Source organism: Phyllostomus hastatus, unplaced genomic scaffold, assembly GCF_019186645.2.
Source record: "Phyllostomus hastatus isolate PE091 unplaced genomic scaffold, TTU_PhHast_1.1 phas_contig_98, whole genome shotgun sequence".
NCBI classification, from domain to species: Eukaryota; Metazoa; Chordata; class Mammalia; order Chiroptera; family Phyllostomidae; genus Phyllostomus; species Phyllostomus hastatus.
Window position 1 is genome coordinate 7390746 of NW_025333999.1, and position 21770 is coordinate 7412515.

The following is a 21770-nucleotide window of genomic DNA, read 5'->3' on the forward strand; positions in this document are numbered from 1 at the left end:
CCACACAGCTGGAGAACCCAGCCGCTTGCTCACACACCTTCACTTTCCCCTAAGAGAAGCCCTGGGCCTGATTGTCTCTCTTTGCCCTGCGCCATGCCGCCTCGGGGGAGGAAAGTCAAGTTGTTCCTCTTACCCTCTCCAGTGCCCCCAGACTCGTATTTTTTGCTTCCAACAGTGTGTTGGAACCCAGACTCTGGAAACCTGGACTTCCACAGATCTTCTCTCATTTGTGGGGGACTGTTTCAGACAGTGTGTTCCAAGGCCCCCTGGAATGTGGCCAAGAGGTGCTGGAGCTTATTCATGAGCCGCCGCAGGGCCCAGGTGGGACTAAGTTCTGTGTGTTTACGAGCTGATGCGCGGTGGGTGAGACCCTTCAGGCTCCTTGTGTATGATGCTGGACCCCATGGCTCCCCAAAGGCACTTGAGCCCAGGGATCAATGCTAAATTCTTGTTGTTGAGGGAGGGGATGCGTACAAGGGGTGTCTTACTGCACCATCGTGCTGATGCCACTCCTCTGTACACTGTAACTATATACAATTTTATTTGTCAGTTACCCCTCAATAATGCTGTGGGGGGTGTCAAGGAAGAGAGGTGTGTCCAACCTTTTGGTGTCTCTGGGCCACACTGGAAGAAGAGTTGTCTTGGGCCACACATTCAATACACAAACACTAACAAAAAGGGATGAGCAAAAGAAAGGTTTTAAGTAAATCTATGATTTTGTGTTGCGCTGCATCCACAGCCACCCTGGGCCCCATGCAGCCTGTAGGCAGTGGGTTGGACACCCCTGATTGTAAACCCTTAAAATCCTGGGGTGATTTTTTCCACTAAGAATTGTATGTCCAGCAACATATCAATCAATTGTGATAGTGGAGTAAGTACATATTCATTTTTATTAGAACTCAGAATATTCACATCTCATGCGCCCTTTCTTAAGAAACAGTCAGATGATATGCCGCGAAGAGGAGGAAAACGTGTGGTTCAGGGAGGAGCTACAGGAAGGTTGTCAACAGTTTCCCAAGGTGGCAGACACTGCGTTGGCCTAAGAACGACAGAGCGATCTGAGTGGGCTGAGGGACATCCCTCGAGGGGCAGATGCTGGGAAGAATGGAGCTGGTAGAATGTCTAATACGTGCAAGCCTTTAGAAATAGACTGCTAATGAGCATTGACATAGCCGAGAAAAAAATGAAGATGAAATTAACAAAAAAACTATACCAACGAAAACAACGAGGTAATCCAGGAAAACCAGAGAACAAGGAAGGTGATAAAGTGGTGTTGCATTAGGAGACTTAGAAGGAAAGAGTAATGTGATATTGTAATGTAATACTGTAATATAATATAATAATGGAAACTCTGACCTTATGTAATAAAAAGTTGCAGAGAAATGAACATATAGTATCTAAATGGATACATCAAGAGGCAGAAGTTTAAGACTGTTACCAAAATGATCTATAAAGATTGATACAAGAAAAACACAGCAAAAATGTTGAAAGTGCTTACCTCTGTGAAGCACGAGGAAGGGAAGAGAGTGAGGTTGTGGACTGTGTTTTTTGTTGTTTTGTTTAATTACACTTGATTTTAAAACATGTGTTTCATGGGGCTTTTTCTATTTTATTTTTAAATTAAAATTTTTTATTAAAAAGAAATTTCGTAATTCTGTTCTAAAGAAAATGAACATGTTAAATGCTTAGCAGCAGGGGGCGCTATTTTCCTCCTGTCAGCATGGAACTTCTCTCCCTAAATCCTTTGCTATTTCCTCCCTCTCTTGATTACAGTAGATTGTACTGCATTTTCCTCACAAGAAATGGGAAGTCTAAACTGATTGATCTTTACTGAGGAAATTGTTTCTATAGATTTTAGGCAACCTCAAACATTTTTATAGTGACTACACTAAACTGAAGTTATCATATTAATGAATACAGTAAATTCATCCTCATGTTTTACTTCTGTAAAGCAAAGATGAATTCACTAGGCCCTTCTCTTTTTCCTAAACATTTGCCTTCAAAGAAAACTAGCAAACTTCCACAGAGCCATCTTATTTATTTGCCTACTTAACCTGAGATTCCATTAAGAATATTACATTTTGAAAGTATAAATGGTATTGGTCAGGAAAATAATTCATAATCTAAATAGATACTGATTACAAGGAGTAAGATGAGAGACTGAGTTGATCTCACCTAACTGCATCTCCACTAGCTCTACACAACACTAGAAAGCAGACACCGAAGCAACAGAAAAGAGTAGTTCGTTGAGCAGTGCTTCCTGCTCCCCGAAGGCTCTCACGTGTACTTGTGTTACCAGTGCCCTGTCCTGTATGGCACTGACCTGCCCTCCCCTCTCACTTTCTCTCCAGCCTTGACGTTCACCTCCTCTCACCTGTCAACCCGCCCATCCACACCTGCGTGGCGGCTTTCTCTCGGTGCCTCCTCGCACCTCCTCACATCGCTCTCTCTGCCTCGCCTGCTCTTTCCTCCACCAGCCCTTCCCACATTGTGCATTTCTGCTGGGACTCTTTCCAGGTTTTAAATTCTAGTCCGTTGTCACTCTCCGTGGGTAACGATGTGCCTTGGGCTGACTCTGTGGGTAAAGGTTAGGGCTAGGATTAAGGTTAGGATCAGGGTCTTTCAAATTTCTTCCATAATGGATTCAGTAACAACATCCCAACCTCCCCGTAAAGAGAGAGAACGTGTGGAGTCCTCCGAACAGTTAAAGGCTGTGCAAATAAAGGAAGCCACAGTGTGTACACTAAGTATTTGGTGAGTATGGAAACCAAAGAAAACCAAAACTTTTTTTCTGATATTGAATAACTCGGTCAATGGCAGAGGTATTCTTGCCTCAGTTTTAAAACGAGGCTGCAAACAACGGCACCCTGGTTGAGGCTGAACGAGCCAGGAGCAGAACTACAGGGGACTGAGGTGCACGGGGCAGGCGACCTCACTGTCATCTCCACTCTCAAAAGTCAGTGATATGTATGTATTTTTTATTTTGAGAGGTGTTTATTAAAGCTGGGGGCAGTGAAACAAGGAAGAGGTTAGGACAGAAGCAGTAGCGGGGGAGAGCTGAGCGGGGGCTGCTGTCAGCTCACCGGAAAGTCAGGGAAAGGGGGCCTTGGAGACAGGTTTTGGGGGTTAACCCCGGGGCGAGCTGCTGCCACCGCCCATTGCTCCCCTGGTTGCAGGTCTTGTGCAGACCCTTAGGGTTTAGGAGATGCAGCCTGAGAGGGAAGGAGAGGGGAAAGGGAAAGGCGAGGGGGTGCTCCCAGGAGGGAGAGCACCTACTAAAAATGAATGACCTCAAACCAGGCTTTTTACCCTCAGTTTCTCTGGACTCAGTTTCTTTATTTGTGAAAAGGGCATGGTAAGTCCTAGCCAGGTGGCTCGGTTTGTTGGAGCATCGTCTTGCACACCAAAAAGTTTGTGGGTTCAATTCCCAGTCAGGGCACATACCTGGGTTGAGGGTTTGATCCCTGGTTGGGTGTATACTGGAGGCATCAATGTTTTCCTTTCACATCAATGTTTCTCTCTCTCCCACTTCAATCAGTGAACATGTCCTCCAGTGAGGTTTAAAAAAAAAAAAAAGGCATTATACTATACATGCCTGAAGCCACAGCCCCTGGACCAGGAGAGATCTTCATATCTTGTCTATTACAATTCCCTTAAATTGGCACACAGTAAAGAGCTTCTGGAAAGATGACTTGGTAAAACATTTACCCAGTGATTCAAGGGTCATTATATGATAACATAAGGGTATCCTTTGTACCAGTAGGGGAAATTGTGGGTATGTGGCCCCATGACATGGTGATAAGAAATAGAACTTTGCCCTGGCTGGTGTGGCTCAGTGGCTCAGTGGCGCAGGCCTGTGAACCAAAGCGCTGCCAGTTCGGTTCCCAGTCAGGGCACATGCCTGGGTTGTGGGCCAGGTCTCCAGTGGGGGGTGTGAGACAGGCAACCACACATTGATGTTTCTTTCTTTCTCTTTCTCCCTCCCTTTCCCTCTGTCTAAAATAAATAAATAAAACTTTAAAAAATAATAAAGAAAGAAACAGAACTTTGTACTTTCCTAGACAGTGATCCTGTTATTACTCAGATCCACACATAAAACTTACCTGCTTCCAAGAATTATCCAGTCATTGGGTGGGATTACTAAGTCACTCCCTTAACATACGTTTGTTTATTTAGGAAAGCATGTGCACCACTATGTGCAGGTGCTTCTCTTGCTTCTGAAAATGTCTTGAGACATGAAAAAAGGAGATAGTATGAATTTGCTTCCCGTGAGAATAGGGAGTAAAAGCCTTAAAAACTGGAACTGGGGAGAGGGGAGCAGTCGGGGTTTCTACCATTAACCTCTAAGACAGCGCCGCTTTGTCACACCAGCCAGATCTGCGCAATTAACGTCCTCCTTTCTGCTTTTTGTTTTGATCAACATAGCAAATCTATTTAAAAAAACTTGCCTTGGTCATACCACTATCGTATATTATGTGGGTTAACATAAAGTTGACGTGATTTTTTCAGTGTGTTTACTGAGCACCTGCTGCGTGTGAGGTGTCGCTCCGCGTGGCGGGGACGCGGCAGAGGAGCCGGCGGCTGGAGGGACTCAGCAGCGGCCTGTGTTCTGCAGAGGGGCAGCAACCAGTGAATCAACCGTATAGAGTGAGCTAACAAGTCAGGAACATTTCAGATGGTGGTGAGTGAGGGTGGATATCGAATGACCGGACAGCTAAGTGAACTGAGGTGTTGAAGTGGCCATTTTAGACTGAGGCCTGAGTGAGAATGATCGTCATGAGATCGAAGGCAGGTGCATCCCAGGTGTACTGAACAGGTGGCTTGAACGCTCTGACACACAGCCCAGGCTGGAAGTAGGCAGGCCTCTGTGTCTGGCGTGCGCTCGTGGGCAGTAGACATAGGCAGGGCGGTGGGTAGAAACCAGGCTATGTGAGGTGAGCATTTTTGATGTTTGTGCCCATGCAGGCAAAACGAGCATGCCCTGGATGCTTCTTGGTGGACAACAAGATGATAAACTTTCTAATTTCAGAGTTGTTAAAACGTTAGAAAGAAAAGGTGTCCTTCAAGTCTATAAAATATGGTGCTTTAGATGTGTTGCAGAAAGTTCTATGTAAACAGAATGTTTTAAGTCATTTTAGTAGAACTCTAGTTCAAGCTGTCTTTGTGCAGCCCGTTTCAGAGCGAAGTGTCGCTTCCGTGTTTTCACGTGTTACAAATCCAGAAAGTTAGAATGGAGCTCAAATGTAATGCTTGCCTAGTCTGGTGAATAGATTATTTTAAGTAGTGGGAGCATCTCAAAAACCAAGTCTAACTTTTTTAAAACTGAAATTTAATGTTAATAACATTAAGTGCTTAGAAAAGCTTCTTACCAAGCTCATGTTAGGGTGCAAAAATAATTCCTTATTAATGACTCAGTAGCTAGGTAAATATTCTGTTGCTCAAGATGTGATATGCTCAGTACTAGGAGAAGAAAGTTATTTCTCTGATAATAGGTGTAAATTGGGATGACTGCCAGCCTGGGGCAGCACTTTGTCAGCAGGAAGCTTGGTGAGCTTGTTGCCCTGTCCATTTCCTTCCGATTTTACTCCTAGTGCAGAAGCCACAGAGGAAAAAAAAGTAGGCCTTAAGTTAGGAGAGGCTAAGAAGTTTCCAGAATGAATTTTGCAGAGTTGACAAAGTGAACATACAGCAATGAGCTCAATATCAACTTTTCCCAGTTACCCTGGTATTTACTTTTTTTAACCAGCTATCTTTTATTAGGTGTTAATTACAATGTGAAAGGATTCAGAGGTGTGGGTCAAAGGTCATGGTCAGGAAGGTGAAGCCCACATGGGGCCTCTTCAGTGGTACTTGAACGATACCCACGATACCCACGTTTCAGTTCTCTGTGAGGACTGCAGCAATTGAAAAGCCCGAGAGCTGCCAGCACCTAAGAACCCCAGCGACGCTCGGCCCCCTCTCTTCACGTTGTTGACACGCTCTCGCTGTAACACCGGTAGTGACCCTTTGAAACACTCCAGCGATGCCTTTAGGGTGACATCCTGCATCAGTGTCCAGCTTGGCAGCTCCCCTACTTTGACACCCCTGAGTTTCTCCTCCTTCAGTGGTAGGACTGACACCATCTTGGAGTCCCACCCGTTGTTCGATTCTTTGTAAGCAACACAAGCTGGGTGTGTGTGGGGTCAACAGACGTGGCCCCACCCCCTCCCATGACTGAGGGCTGATCAGGTAATGCAGGTTAGAGTCAGGCGTAGGACTCGTGCCTCCTTTGTCTGGGACCCCTTAAAACAAGTCTTGGACACAGGGGGTGTGGTCCTGCTTGCTGGCCCACTGCCATTGGAGCTCCTTGCAATGTGAATACTAAAGGCAATGTCTATTCCACCCAGTGCCCCTTGTGGATTGTTCGGCTTATCTGAATAAACAGTGTAGATCTCTGGACCCGACCTCCTGCGTTACACTGTGGTTTTCTTTTGCTGATACACTGTAATGCCAAAATATAGCTGCTTGTACAAGGCACTACATGTTTAAGTGTCAAATAAACTTAGAGGTTGGAAGTAACCTTGTAGTCTCGAGTGGAGCACAGAAGGAGGCCCACAGGGTAGAGAGGAATTCGATAAGCAGTTTAGGAATCTTGAGTTCCAGGGTTTAAGTTGGCTTCACTGGCAGGGGTGAAGCTCTGGGAGCGGGGCGGCGAGAGGCAGTGCCGGAGGTCCTGGGCGCGGAGTTCTCCTCCCGACCTTGCGGCGCAGAGCCCTCTATATTCCCCGAGCCTCAGATCTGACACTCCGGGGTTTTTATTTATTGTTTTATTTTGCTATGTTAAGCACTCCTCTCACATGACCTTGGCCTACCTCTTTTTCCACCACTATTTTCCAGAAAATCCTGTGCGAGTTCAGCTTCATTCTATTTAGCCAGCCTTTCACTTCAAGAGAGCTGTGTTTGTCTAACCACTGTGCTGTACACCCGACACTGTTAGAGTAGGTAGCTAGATATTAATAAAAGAAGGAAGAAAAGGGAACCAGACATTATTAAGCCTAATCTACCAGAGATAAGCCTGCTTAACAAGAAAGCTACAGCTTCACACACTCCAGAGAATAAGATAACAGCCGTTGTCCTGCCAAGGGGATTAACACTCTCCCTTCCCCCACTGTACGGAGCAGCCACCCTCCAGGACTGGATTTTGTGGGGTGGGGAACAGGGGGAGATAAGGACCTACAAAAGTCAAAAGGACGCCGGGGGCGGTGCTTCCACGAGGCATACATCATGGAGGCCGAAATGGTGACCATAAAGGCTTGCCAGTCTAGCCTGGGGGAAGAATTGGATTGGATAAGGGACACAGAACCCCGGAACATCTAGGAAATAGATTGGTTAAGTGGTGGATCCATCAGAAGCCCAAGAAAGCTTGAGAAGTTGATTGGTTAGTTTGAAGAGGCGCCTGGTTCTTCCCAAGCCCAAGATAAAACAACCAGCCTATCAGATAAGTGCGCTCTCCCCCTACCCTACCCCCCAACACGTGCTTGCCCTGTTTGTCCACGAGTTCTGACTGCTGCAGCCACTTGGCCCTGGCAGCAGCCTGGGCCCAGGGGCAGACTACGTGGGCCTGAGCACAGCGCCAGCCAGGAACAGACTAAGCTAGGCGCGTGGGGACAGAGACACGGACTGAACCAATGGCGCAGGATGTCTGGACACTGGCCCTGTTTCTAAGCCTGGTGAAGACAAGGTTGGGCTTCTTTCAGAGCCGGAGGGATGGAGATGAGACACTGGGAACCTGGGGGCAGTCTTCTTCTTCACCCAAATAGATCTTACCACCGAACCTCCTCCTCCCAGGTGTGAGTCTCCTGAAATGCTTTCTTTCCTTGAGACTCCATGACAGGCCTTACCTTGCGGGTGGCCACAAGGTAAGCATTTCATGCCCTAACTTCCTCTTCACTCCCAGCACCCCCTTTCAGTGCTTTCCAGACTCATCGCCAGAGGGGCGTCACGGTGACCTCAGAAGTCACCGACTGGAAATCAAGGGCTGTCACTCACGAGGGGCCAGGAAGTGGGCCCTCACTGGACACTGCATCTGCTACCACCTGGATTTTGGACTTCCCAGCCTCCAGAAATGAGAGAAATAAGTGTTAAGATTCAAGTTTTTATCTAGGCCTCTAGTTTTTGGATGTTCTTTATGCCTCGTTGGCACTAACATGAAGAGTTCAGAATTTAGTTTACTTTGTAACTATTCCCTTTCATTTCCAGATTTCTAGCTGATTTGATTAGAGTTGAAATGTTCTTAAACGCTTCTACTCAAAGAGTGGACCCTGGGCAAGGAGCTGGTGCAGAGTCGCAGGCCCCCTCCCCAGGCCCGCTGAGTCAGAAAGGGTGCCCGATGGCTGCGTGGCTCATATGCACATTGAACTTCACAAGTGCTTATCTGAAAATGCATTTGGGCATTGAGTTCAGGGCCTAGGAGCACGGTTCCTGGAGGTCTGAGGGGCAAGTCCTGCCTGGGCCTGTGCACGATGGAGGGTGTCCAGTGGATTCGAGGAAGCCCATTTTTTTGTGGTTACAGTTTTTCCCATTGACAGTAGTGACCTCCGAACTTCCTCCTGGTGCCGCACCTGGGGTGGTGCCACTGCACAAGGTCCAGGAGCATGTCTTTTACCAGCAACAAAGAGCCAAATATACCTCCTGGAAAACCAGTGCCAAATGAGCTTAAAGAAATATGGTCCCAGTTCTTGCTGACTCTTGGAGCTTTTCTCCTCGTACAAATGTCCTTCTGTTTTTCTGGGCTCCTGTCTCTCAGCTCCATTGTTCTGAGTGCTGGGAGGGATCCTCTCCTCTGCTTCCTCTTTAATTCTTTGAATCTAGTGTTCCTCATGGTTTCCCTTGAAATAGTATTCACTTAATGAGATGATTATCAAAAACTAGTAAAAATAGCCGAGATAGCTGACTTATGATCGATCATACGCTGGCCTGGCTCCCCTTTTAATACTGAAAGAACGCTGCTCTCCAGTGACCTGTTGCCCCCTCCCAAGATAGCACGTGAGCTGGAGACGCAGCTGCCATTGTGAAGGTCAGAGAATGAATGTGGTTAATAATAAATAGAGCAATGAACTCTGGGTTTTACATTATTTAGATGTGAATGTAGATGAGGCTCACAGCCTCATCTCTCCTCTTTACAAGACAGAACTAGAAGTTAATTTTTAAGTACTTGGAGCTGCAAAAATAAACTTTAGATAAGAACCATGTATGAGAGTTGATGCATTTTATGTCTCAGTCTAATAAGCTTATATCTCTGATTTCCAAGCCACACCAAATTAGAAAACAGATAAATATTTCTATAGATAAGTGCACTGTGACAACTACTGGGGATGGAGGACCCAGTGAAACGCAGAAACCCCACACACGCACACACACATTCACACGCACACATGCACGCACATGCACACACATGGGGCACAGACCCACCCTTACACTCGTCTTCTCCCCTGGAAGCATAATTGTATTGCAACCCAATACTCCAATTAATAGTCTTAACAATAGAGCCAAGCCATGCAGAAAATGTGGGATATCCAGTAAACTGAAAAAATAAAAAGATGGTTAAGCACAAAGTATGCTTTAACTGTAAAAACCATAACCATAGCATAAATGGAATTCAAATGATTTTCCATTAAAAATTGTTCAAATTTTGTGGTGCTATTCAAGGAGTCTGACTAGATAGAGCTTTACAGCATCTTCTATTTTGCATAATCAAAGTTTTAAAAGAGGTTCTGATATACATTATTTTCTCTTATCCAAATGTGATTAACAAAAACTTGAGATGAGTTTGCATAAACAAGTGAAGAAAGGTAAGAGGATTTTAAACACGTGGCAGAAACCATCTGTATGGGGGCAGAATGATTTCTATGGCTCCCAGAAGTTGCAGATGAAATGTATCAGAGGCATGGCAAAAGGAAGGAACTTTTGGAGAATCGTACTTTTCAGGCAAGAAGAAGCTTAGCAATTCCCTGGTCCAACTACCTCATAACACTCTACAGCATCTCTGATAAGTGATTCTCCAGCCAGGGTTTAAACATCCTGGGGGATGTCAGAATAGTTACTTCTATTTTCACCTCTTTTATCTTTAGCAGCTCTCTTACAACATTCCTTTTTATATTGAGTCCTACTCTGCCTCCTTGCAGCCTCATCAATCATCTCTAGCTTTATCGGTTTTGATCTTCTTTAGTGGGAAAAAGATTCAGGAATAGAAGCAAAGAGAGGCGAGAGCGCGCTCTTTAAAGACCCATTACGTGAAAGAGAAATTGGACTTGTGTTCTGGGTCATTGTGATGTATGAGTAGAGGTCATGGAGAGGCAAAAATAACATTTTAGCAATTATTACTGTCCACCCAGGTAATAAAGTGCCTTGAGGAACCCTGAGTTTCCCACTGATGACAGCATTCTAATGGAGGCCTGATGACCAGTTGTCCAGATATGTTAGAATATTCTTCTGTGTTACACGGAAGATTGAGTTTTACAAACTCTCAGTTTTACTTACTACCTTGGCTTTCAACTCAATGCTCAACATTTAATAATAATGATAATGATGATGATGATGATAATAAGTCACTAACATCTTGTTCTCCTAATGTACTAGGCATTGTGCTAAGCATCATACATATATAATCTTATTTACATGCATTTGTATATATGTATATACATATAATATTATTTAATTCTTTCAACCACCCAGGAAATAGACGATACTATTAGTATTTCCATCAGTGAATGAGAAAACCAGAGCTTGCAGAGACTGGGAATCCTGTGTTTACAGGGACTGAGGACAGAGAAGCGGACTCCCGGCACTGGCACTGGGGGAGGTGTTGATTACTGAAGGGCCCTGGGACGGCTTTGGGGTGACGGAGTTGTTCTGTACTGTGGCGATGGTTACACGGCTGAGTGCACTTGTCAAAACTCATAGAACTGAAAACTAAAAAGGATACATTGTGAACTGTAAATCACATGTCAAGAAATAGGGCTTAGAAAATCTTGCCTTTGATCACACAGCTAGTTTAGTGCTCTTCTGTGAGCTGAGATATTTATAAGTTTGGATTCTGAGATTTTCTGCTTATTGCCTGAGGCCTGTAATTTGGATAAAGTGCCACATTCACAAGTGTGTTGCTTGACCCAGGCCCAAAGTTCATGTGTATAGTGTCTTATAGGGACGTCTGTGCACCGTAATTTCTATCACAGTGTCCTGTACTGGTCCCTGTATTCATCTCTGGAATTCACTTCTTTATTTGCAGTTTCCAAACTTGCTACACACTCCACTTAACTTGAAAGAGGAAACATTGTCTTTATCTCTGTAATTATAATTATCTCTATAATTCTAGTATCTTTCACAGTATTTGATTCAGGCACAAAGAGTCTTCTCCTCAATAAATAACACTAGGAAAATAGATTGGGACTCAGCATTAGGAAACATTACAGATAGTAACTACTGTTTAGAGATGGATCAGGTGCCCACTAGTACAAGGGTGGCTTATATCAGAGGACAAAGTATTTCTAAAATTACCTTTAACTGAATTTAGCAAAGTTCCCAAATGAAAAGTGCCCAGTGGATTGAGTGCCAGCCTGTGAACCAAAAGGTTGCCAGTTCAATTCCCAGTCAGGGCACATGCCTGGGTTGCGGGCTGGGTCCCCAGTTGAAGGCATGTAAGAGGCAACCATCGATGTTTCTCTCCCTCTCTTTCTCCCTCCCCCTTTCTCTAAAAAAATAAAAAATGAGAGATCTTAAAAAAAAACATTAAAAAGAAATGCTCAGTGATTTTTCCAAAGGCATGAAAACACTGACTGGATGATTCCTGAAGGTGGAACGCTACGAAGGGCACGAGGGGAGAGCTCTGCTTCGCCTCGCACCCACTCAGCTGCCTCCTGGGCCCGCCTTTCCCTTCCGAACATGGAGGTTCCCACCGAGGGCAAATTGAGGGTAAAACTTCAAGAAATTAAGGAACAAAGTCACTATGAGTAAATAATTTTCTAAAGGAAGAATATTTTTATAATTATGTCCAAAGATACTTCTCAGATCATTTGTTGTATTGCAACTGAAAATTGTTACATCAAAATAATCTAAAGCAATGGGTGTTCTTTAATAAGTAATGATAACAAAATGGACAAGAGGTTCAGAACACTGAAGTTGTAACTTTTTTGGAAAGCAAATAGAATAATTCCTATTTTCTTCACATGTATTTCAGATGTCCTGGTCAGATCTGTGCACACAGCACTAGTCTCTGAAACTTTCTCGAACGAACATGACAATAGGCCATCCATGGCCATGGATGCAGGATGCTGAAATTCCCACAGTATCAACCCCCCTAAGAGACAGCATGATTAGATACTTACTCAAGGATGGGGTCCTGTGGGAACTCAGGTTGGCAGCTGTCTGCAGAAAAGGTTACTGCCAGGTAGGCAGCACGATGTAGGGAAAGCCAGGCAGGAGCCCCAGGGCTCTCTGCCTCCCTGAGTGCACGACAGGACCGCACACACGTCAGTACGTGTCGGACTTGTGTTTCTTGTCCACAGAGTGCGAGGTGCACAAATGTTTGCATAGGTTTTAGAATGAACCTCGTGTCATATCAATAGCTAATGTAGTAAAAATTTTAAATAAAAGTCTGATCTGAAATTGGGAGTGTCTGGAGAATTCAGAGTTTTCAGTATCTGCATGAATTGTGAAATGCCAAGCCATTGTGAAAATGTCTTTTACAGCTGCCCAATGTCTGGCCAATCAGGACAAACAGCAACCCGTGTGAATTGAGTAAGATAAAGACTTATTTTAAAATAGAAAGATCTTGCCCCATAGAACTTGTGTCACTATGAAAAGTGAGAAATATCAAAGAACAATTTCTGATAGTTTCTCAATAGTGTTAGAAAAGGTTAAATAAAAAAGAAAAACTGGCCTAACATGAACTCCTCCTCCAAAATGTAAAACAAAATTAACAGTCACATGAAGCAATGATGTAAAAGCAGGAAGTCCTTAAACAGAAAAGTAAATAGGTAACTGTCTATGGGAGTAAAATAACCCTAAAACATGGAAATGTACAAATTAAACTCTATAAGAACAAGGACATCAGAGACTTGCCTGGCCCAGTATGTGGCAAGATTTGATAACACATACTTAATTCACACTGAGTAGCGACAGCATAGAGTTGTAAGGATAAGTTTACCTATTTAGCATTATTAGTAATATGTTATTTCTACAGTTTAAAAAGAGTGTTCACATACATTGTCTTATTTGAGACTCAGCAAAACTCTGAGGTAAACAGAGAAGCTTGATCTTGTTTAGACTCCTGTCCCTACCTCCCACACCAGGTGCTGATGGAAATGGCCCACATAAATCATTGAGCAAATCCCAGAGGTCACGTGCCCTTGTGTGCATTGTGAGGCCTTCTGCATGCCGTGCTTTCTGCTTCCATTCCTGGATCAGGAGGAAGTGATGCACAATCTCTAAATGAAAAGTGGTGTCACTTGTAGACAGCTAGATGGAAATGGTAAAACTAGGTCTATTATCAGCAGAAATATGTACTTCCAAGCATGAGACATAGCAGATCCTGAGCACTTAGAGGAAGTTTGCATTTATGTGAAATATTGGCAATGAGAACACTACTACCTTGGGTTGTGGTAAGAACTGCACCTGTGCATTCAATCAGCACTTACTGAGGCCAATGTGATGAAATCGAGATGGCGCAGAGGTGACCCAGCCTCCATCTCCTCACAAAGATCAACAATTGGACAGCTATCTATTAACCAAAACAGCTCTGGAGAGCCCTGGAGTCCATTTAAGGAACTTAGGTTACACAGTGGATAAAACACCTGAGAAAAACCACACAGGAGGAGGAGGAGGAATGCAGCTCGATTTTCCCTGCATCATCTCGTCCCCCAAACTGGCATTGCTTATTGCCAAGAGGGAACTCCCCAGCTAGAAAAAGTTTCCCTCGCCAGGAAAGGAAGAGTTGGGTGAGCAACTGGCTTCCCTAACCTGCTGGGGCTCTGTATGAAGGTCCCACTTCAGTTTCTCCAGACACAGCTCGGCAAAGCTGAGACATTTAGAGATGGAACGGGGAAGAAAAGCAGTGGCTACCAACAGCAGCCACACAGGGAAGTGATTGAGGTTGTAGTAACCTGCTTTACGGACAAACCCACCTGCTTTCAACAGTAGGGAAGAAACAAATGGCCAGCACAGTGGCCGTGAACTTCCTATAGGTTTTGCTCACTTTCCCTCTGGGCATTCACTGTCTCCGACCACCTGAGGCCCTCCCTGTACCCTCCTTCCACCTATGGAGCCCTGGAATTGCATCAGCAGTCATCCCAGGCCTCAGAGGCCTTGAGATTGCAAAATGCCAGTCCAGAACCCCACAGCGGACTCCACAGCTGTGTGTGTGCTTGGGTCTAGCCCCTCCAGTTATGTGAGTGCACATTGCCAGCCTGACTCCCATCACCAGTGCCCTTCACTGTGGGTGCACTCCCAGGAAAGGTGATGTAGTCCCAGAAGAGCATAGCTGGCAACCTTGCTCCCCCTCCCCAACCCCAGAGCCGCTTGTGGGCCCAGATGAGGCTCTGTCTTCTGTCCCTGTCCTGCACCACTGTGATCACCTGCAACTGGCCGCTACAGCTGAGCACCTGCATGCCACCAGTCCAGCACCCTCACGCTGCCACACTGTCACACACCTAGGCCAAGACCCGGTAGCCGATGCAGTGTGTGCCCACAGCCAGGGCCTCCACACTGCCAGTGCTCCAGCCGTTGTCTGTCTTGGCCTCAACAATGACATAGGTGCATCTGCACAGGACACAAAATGGGCCCTCACAGCCAGTTGTGTGCACACCACCAGCTCTGGTCCCTACCCACTGAACCTGGAGGCACAGCTAAGGAGCCTGCTGGCTCTTGCTACCACTATGGATGCTCAGTAGCACTTACGAGGGACCATAGAGATGTCAATGCTGTGGTCCTGGTGGCCTGAGTCGAGGAGACATCATACCCTCTCCCCCAGCCTCATGACACCACACACCTGTCACTTGGCACCCTGTACCACTAGACCCAAGGACACATTCCATGCCAGTGTGCCTCCACTTGTAGGTGGAAATCTTTCTCACTGAAGTCATTCGATAAAGTCTGGAAGAGATGATTGCTGTCTCAAATGTGCAGCCACCTACACAGGCTACAGGAGGTAGAAAGAATCAGAAATGTGACTCCACCAATGGAGTACTGGAACCTCCAGTGACTGGCCCCCAGACAGGGAGATAAAAAAATTAACTGACAAATAATTCAAAGTAATTATTTTCTAAGTGATCAGAGAATTACGAGAGAACACCAATGAACAATTAATGATAGGAAAGCAATATAAGAAAAATACAAGAAGTTTAACAATGAGACAGAAAACTTAAAAAGAACAAAACAGTAATTTTGGAGCTGAAGTATACAATAATTGAACTGAAGAATTCAGTAAGTACCAAAAAGAAGGAGGTTTGCAGTTAGTTAGGCAGTGGGGATGTGAACAGATGGGCAGAAGGCTTTGAAACTTCAGAAAGGCAGGCGTCTCCTTACATGTGTTTTCAGTCACGCAGGGCAGGAGAACGGGCACCCGGCTGGGTAATCGGATCTCTGGGATGTGGCATAAGGAGGTCTCCTTGTGAAACAGACTCTGTAGCTTGGTCAGAATGGATTCGTTTACTTGACTGTCTTATGGTTATTTTGAAACTTCCTCCAGATATCTATCCATCTATCTATCTACCTACCTACCTACCTACCCCTCTATTGTCTCAGTGGCAATTATGTAATCATGATGTAAACAGTGGCAAAATGTATTAAGAAAACATAATATCCAGGATTGCACTCACAGGAGAGGAGAGGTGCATGATGACATGTCACATTATGCAATCAACAAGTCACCTTCACACGGTGGGGTTCTTGGGTTCACACACAGCACTACCTGTCTAGACTAAAAACTGGAAAAAGATGACCAAACCATTGGTAGGTTTTCAAATATCCAGTTATTTGGTGTTATGTAGACAACTCATCTGAATAACTTCTTTATACTCTTGGTATAATGAAGACCAACTAAAAAATCATGAGCTTCTATACTACTGAAGAATTCTTTTAACTTCCAACTGCCAAACCAAAGTGATACCACAAAAATAATGTATCTTGATACCTGGGAAGTCAAATACAGTGTTCGTTCAAGAGCAGGTACTCTTCTTTCTATAGCACAGGCGGCAAACACGAGTCCCATGGGCCGAGTCTGGCCTTCCACCTTGTTTCTACCCGGTGGAAGCTCTGAGTTCCTTGCCCCTAGTTAAGGAGTAGTTACATTTAGACCAGGGGTGTCAAACTCATTTCACCGGGGGCCATGTCAGCCTTGAGGCTGCCTTCAAAGGACCAAATGCAATTTTAGGACTGTATAAATGTAACTACTCCTTAACTAGGGGCAAGGAACTTGGAGCTGCTGCCAGGTAGAAACAAGGTGCCGGGCCGGATAAAACAAGGTGGAGGGCCAGATTCAGCCCTGGGCCTTGTGTTTGCCACCAGTGATTTATGCTTTCCTAAATTACTTCGGCCCTTTGAAGGCAACTGCAAAGCTGATATGGCTCCTGGTGAAAATGATTTTGACACCTCTGTTCTATAGTACATCTTCCCAATACATGGGCTGATGCCCAGTGAAATGCACCAAATTATAGAGACCTCACATGATCATTTATCCAGTCCACTATGTTAAGTCAAAACATGGCAGGTTGTTAACAGATTTTTAGACAAAAAAATTTCCACTGTTAAAAGAAATCAACCCAAATTTGTAGCATTGGAAAATGAATCCCATTTGATTAAATCTCTACAGGTAAATATTTTCACGGTAAAATATTTCAAAATACAGAATGGTTTCAGAGATGCAGTGAAAATAGGCACCAAATCTGAGTGCTCTTTGAAAAATTCAAAGAACGGAAAATCAAAACCAAAACATGAGACAGCAAACAAAAATGTCACTGCATCTCTAAACAAATCTATAAATCTACATTCAATGCAAAGTCTGCTTTATAAAAACAAAACCGTATCTCTGGCTGGTGCAGCTCAGTTGTTTGGAGAGTCCTCCCGTAGACAGAAGGGTCGAGGGTTCAATTCCTGGCTGGGGTGCTTAGGAGAAGTTGGCTGATTGATATTTCTTTCTCTCTTTCTCTCCCCCTTCCTCCCTCCATCTCTCCTTCCCTCCCTTCCTCCCTCCCCCCCCTTTCCTTTCCTGTCTCTCAAGAAGCAATGAAAAAATGTCCTTGGGTGAGGATAAAAAACAAACCAAAAACCCAAGAAAATTTGAGATTACATTGTTTCCATCTACTACAGTTCTTCACTTTTTAAAAAAGTGACACCATATTTAAAATGAAAAAAAATTAAAATAGAAAAAATTAATTTCTTCTTCAAACATGTTCTCTCTCTTGTTTAAGATGATTTAAGAGATATTTAGTTTTAGAAGATATATAAGCACCCAGCAACAATCTATGAGATAAACAAATAAAACATTTGATTTGGAAATAGAGTGCAGTCCTGCTATCTAGGAAAAACCTCCCAGCTGTGCTCTCCTGGTTGAGTTCATTCTAGGAATTCTGGGTTTGGATTACTTGTGTTTACGAGTTAGTTTGCAAGGAGGGAGGAGGAGCCGTGGTGGGATACATGCAGCCAGCCTTCTGCCTACACCATCCCGGTACGGAGTTTGCTCTGGGCAATGCGGCCTCTCGCCCAGATCCAGACCACTGGCCACCACAAGCTGAGCTGCCAAACAAACGAGGAGCCAAACATCAGTGGTCACCAAATGGTTGCCATTTCTTCCTGAAGTCCTCATGTTCTTAGGTGCCATCCAAGCAGATGCCTTCAGAGCATCTTAAAGAAAACGCAACCAGGAAGCTAAAGCATCAGTCAGTCTCGTCTCCTGACTGACTCCTCTCAGAGGACTCCGAAGTGTCAGAGCAGGAGAGACAGCTCTCCTATGAAACTTTAGGCTCCAGGAAATTTGCGAGCCCAAAACTCACTCCATTTAAGGACCCTGGGGTGGACAATGCTGACCACACACGATGCTTTGTCTCTCACACTGTCACTGATAAATTCCCACACAGAGAAGGGGCCCTGGGCTCTGGATTCCAAAGCCATTGCCTGGTGCACTTCTTAGAACTGTGACTTTTGCATGGTAAATTCTGGGCATGAGGACAAGCTCTTATGCTGCACGGAACAAACTGAACCAGAAGAATTATAAGTGGAATTCACTTTCCACTGAGACATCAGTACGGTTTCGGAAACAACATTAATTTTAACATGAAGTGCAACTGGTTTCTTGTTATTATTTTTCATTATTAGTTTTGAAAGTATTTCTGGGGAGCAATATCACATTTCAAAATACTACTATGTCAGACCTTAGAAGGAAGCAACATCAAGGAGCCACAAGCAATCCCCAACCCCCAACAGGTGTATAGCTCTTCCTTTCAAACACCATTTCATTTCAAAACACCCCTGTGGGGGAGGCAGAGCAGATATTATTACCTCATTTTTAGAGATGAAGAAAGTGAAAGGCTCAGACTGGGTATGTGAATTACCCACTCCCACATTATAACTAGAAAAACAAGGACTTGAACCCTACCTTCTCAGTAGCATGAAATAGTAATGTTCACTGTATCTCATTTTCCTTAACAAAATAAATAATAATAATAATAAATGAAATCTTTATGCATGATATCTAATGACTTTTAATTCTCATGAACCACAAGTAATTTCAGAGTACATCTGCATATGGGCAAATTGCAACTTTTTCCTTTAATTCCCATTCAAATATTGCACAGAAATGCCATTATCAACAAATATTTACTGATGGCTTGTAATGTGGTCAGTGGTGGGATAGCAAGAATGACAATAAGCTGAAAATGTACATTTCACTTACATAACACTGAGTATTCATATATATCAAACTGTGTAGAATATTTGATACATTTATATGTATCAAAATATGCAGGTAAGATTTTTCAGTGACTGCATGTAAAATTTTTCATCTAGATATTTTGACACCTTACAGAGAGATCAAAGACCCAAGTGGGAGAAAAAAGCTGCTCTTCTAAACCCTCTGTTCTTCTAGTGGGGCACTGCTCTAATGGGACCTTCTGGGCTTCCAAGGCGGGAGATGCAGATGATAGCACTGGAGTCACCCCAGGAAATGCCTTTAAGAGATTCATTTGGTCCCTCAACCTCTGAATTGGGTAAATGTTAATATGGACTCATCCAGAGGACAAGTAGGCTCAGCAATCTTCCAAACAAACTAAAATGAGAAAAGTTGTTAATAGTGAGAAATTAGTTTTTATTTTTATTTTGCAAGTGAAGCATTTAAAGATAATATTAAATGGGTCTTGAATATACCTTCTCCCAAAACAATGCAACAGAAAATGTACCCAAGGGAGAACTCAGGGTCCTACCTAGGGGCTGAGACCCGGTCTGAGCCTGGCTTCTCAGGACGTTAGGCATTGTCCTTTGTTGTGTCCAGACAGGTTCTCAATGACCGGCAACCTGGAAGTGCAGAGTAAATTTAATCTTCCCCACTCACCCTGCCTCCTCCCCAGCACACCCACACCCCAGAATATTCTCCCCTGCATGGCATCATTGTGTCCTGCTTGACAGGAGCAGCAAGACCCCTGCCCTGCTGGCAGGAGTTCCTTGGTCAGCAGGCTGACCTCCCCCTGCTCGTGGGCAGTTCTCCTTCTTGCTCTTTAACAGCTTTACTGAGGTAGAACTCACATATCATACAAGTGACACGATTAAAACGTACATTTCAATGAGTATGTTCATGCATATATGTGACCATGACCGCAGTCAATTTTAGAACATATTTGTTACCTCAAAAAGGAAGCCTGGGCCCTCTAGCTGTCACCTCCCTTGGTCCCCCTTTGTGACGCAGGTGCCCTTTGATGTGTCTTTCTTATCCAGTGTTCTTGGACATACTTAGGGCGGAAATTGGAAATGAATCTCTTCTGGGAGTCTACCCACCAGTGTTCACTTCCCATTACTGTCAGCACCAGAGACATAGGATTACCCTATATTCTGAGCAATAAAAAAAGTTGTGGACAATAAAATTCCCTTCCTAGTATTTAACTCTATTTGCATTTGGAAGCAGTTATGCATTTAGAGATCTTTTTCAAAATCAGCTCTATTTCAAGTTTTCAGTTAAAAAATTAATTTATTTCTGGCCTTTCTAATGTCTTCCATTGGTCTGTGTGACTGTTTTTATGCCAATACCGTACGTACTGTTTGATTACTATAGTTTTGTAATATAATTTGAAATCAAGAAGTGTGTCGCTTCCAATATTGTTCTTTCTGAGGATTCTTTTGGGTATTTGGATTCTTTCATTCTTTCATATGAATTATAGGATTTTTTTATAGCTGTGAAAAATGCTGTTGGAATTTTGATAAGGATTGCACTATATCCGTATATTGCTTTGGATAGTATGGACTTTTGAACAATATTCATTCTTTCAATCCATAAACACCAGATATCTTTTCATTTATTTGTGTCTTCTATTTCTTTTATCAAGGTTTTATTATTATCAGTGTATAGACTTTTTATCTCCATGGTTAAACTTGTTCTTAAGAATTTTACTGTTTTTGATGTTTTTGTAAATGGGGTAGTTTTCTTGATTTCCTTTTCACATGCAACTAATTTTTGTGTGTTGATTTTGTATTCTGTAAATTTACTGAATTATTTATTAGCTTTAACAGTTTTAGAAAATGAATTCTTTAGGGTTTTCTACATACAGGATTACATTATTTTTTATTTTATTTTTTTATATTAAAGTATTTTTTATTGATTATGCTATTACAGTTTTCTCAATTCCCCCCCTTTTCCCCCCCTCTGCCTTACCCCCCCACACCTCCAGCTTTCCAGCTTCCCCCTCTTAGTTCATGTCCATGGGTTGTACATATAAGTTCTTTTTTAAATATATTTTATTGATTATGCTATTACAGTTGTCCCATTTCCCCCTCTTCAGTCCCCTCCGCCCTGCACACAGACTCTCACCCACATTTCCTCCCTTTAGTTCATGTCCATGGGTCATACATATAAGTTCTTTGGCTTCTACATTTCCCATACTGTTCTTATCCTCCCCCTGTCTATTTTCTACCTGCCACTTACGCTACTTATTCTCTGTACCTTTCCCCCTCTCTCCCCCTCCCACTCCCCTGTTGATAACCCTCCATGTGACCTCCATTTCTGTGGTTCTGTTCCTGTTCTAGTTGTTTGCTTAGTTTGCTTTTATTTTTGTTTTAGGTGTGATTGTTAATAACTGAGTTTGCTGTCATTTTACTGTTCATATTTTTTATCTTCTTTTTCTTAGATAAGTCCCTTTAACATTTCATAAAATAAGGGCTTGGTGATGATGAACTCCTTTAACTTGACCTTATCCGAGAAGCACTTTATCTACCCTTCCATTCTAAATGAAAGCTTTGCTGGATACAGTAATCTTGGATGTAGGTCCTTGCCTTTCATGACTTGGAATACTTCTTTTCAGCCCCTTCTTGCCTGCAAGGTCTCTTTTGAGAAATCAGCTGACAGTCTGATGGGAACTCCTTTGTAGATAACTGTCTCCTTTTCTCTTGCTGCTTCTAGGATTCTCTCCTTCATTTTTATCTTGGCTAATGTAATTATGATGTGCCTTGGTGTGTTCCTCCTTGGATTCAACTTCTTTGGTACTCTCTGGGCTTCCTGGGGGTCCTGGAAGTCTATTTTCTTTGCCAGACTGGGGAAG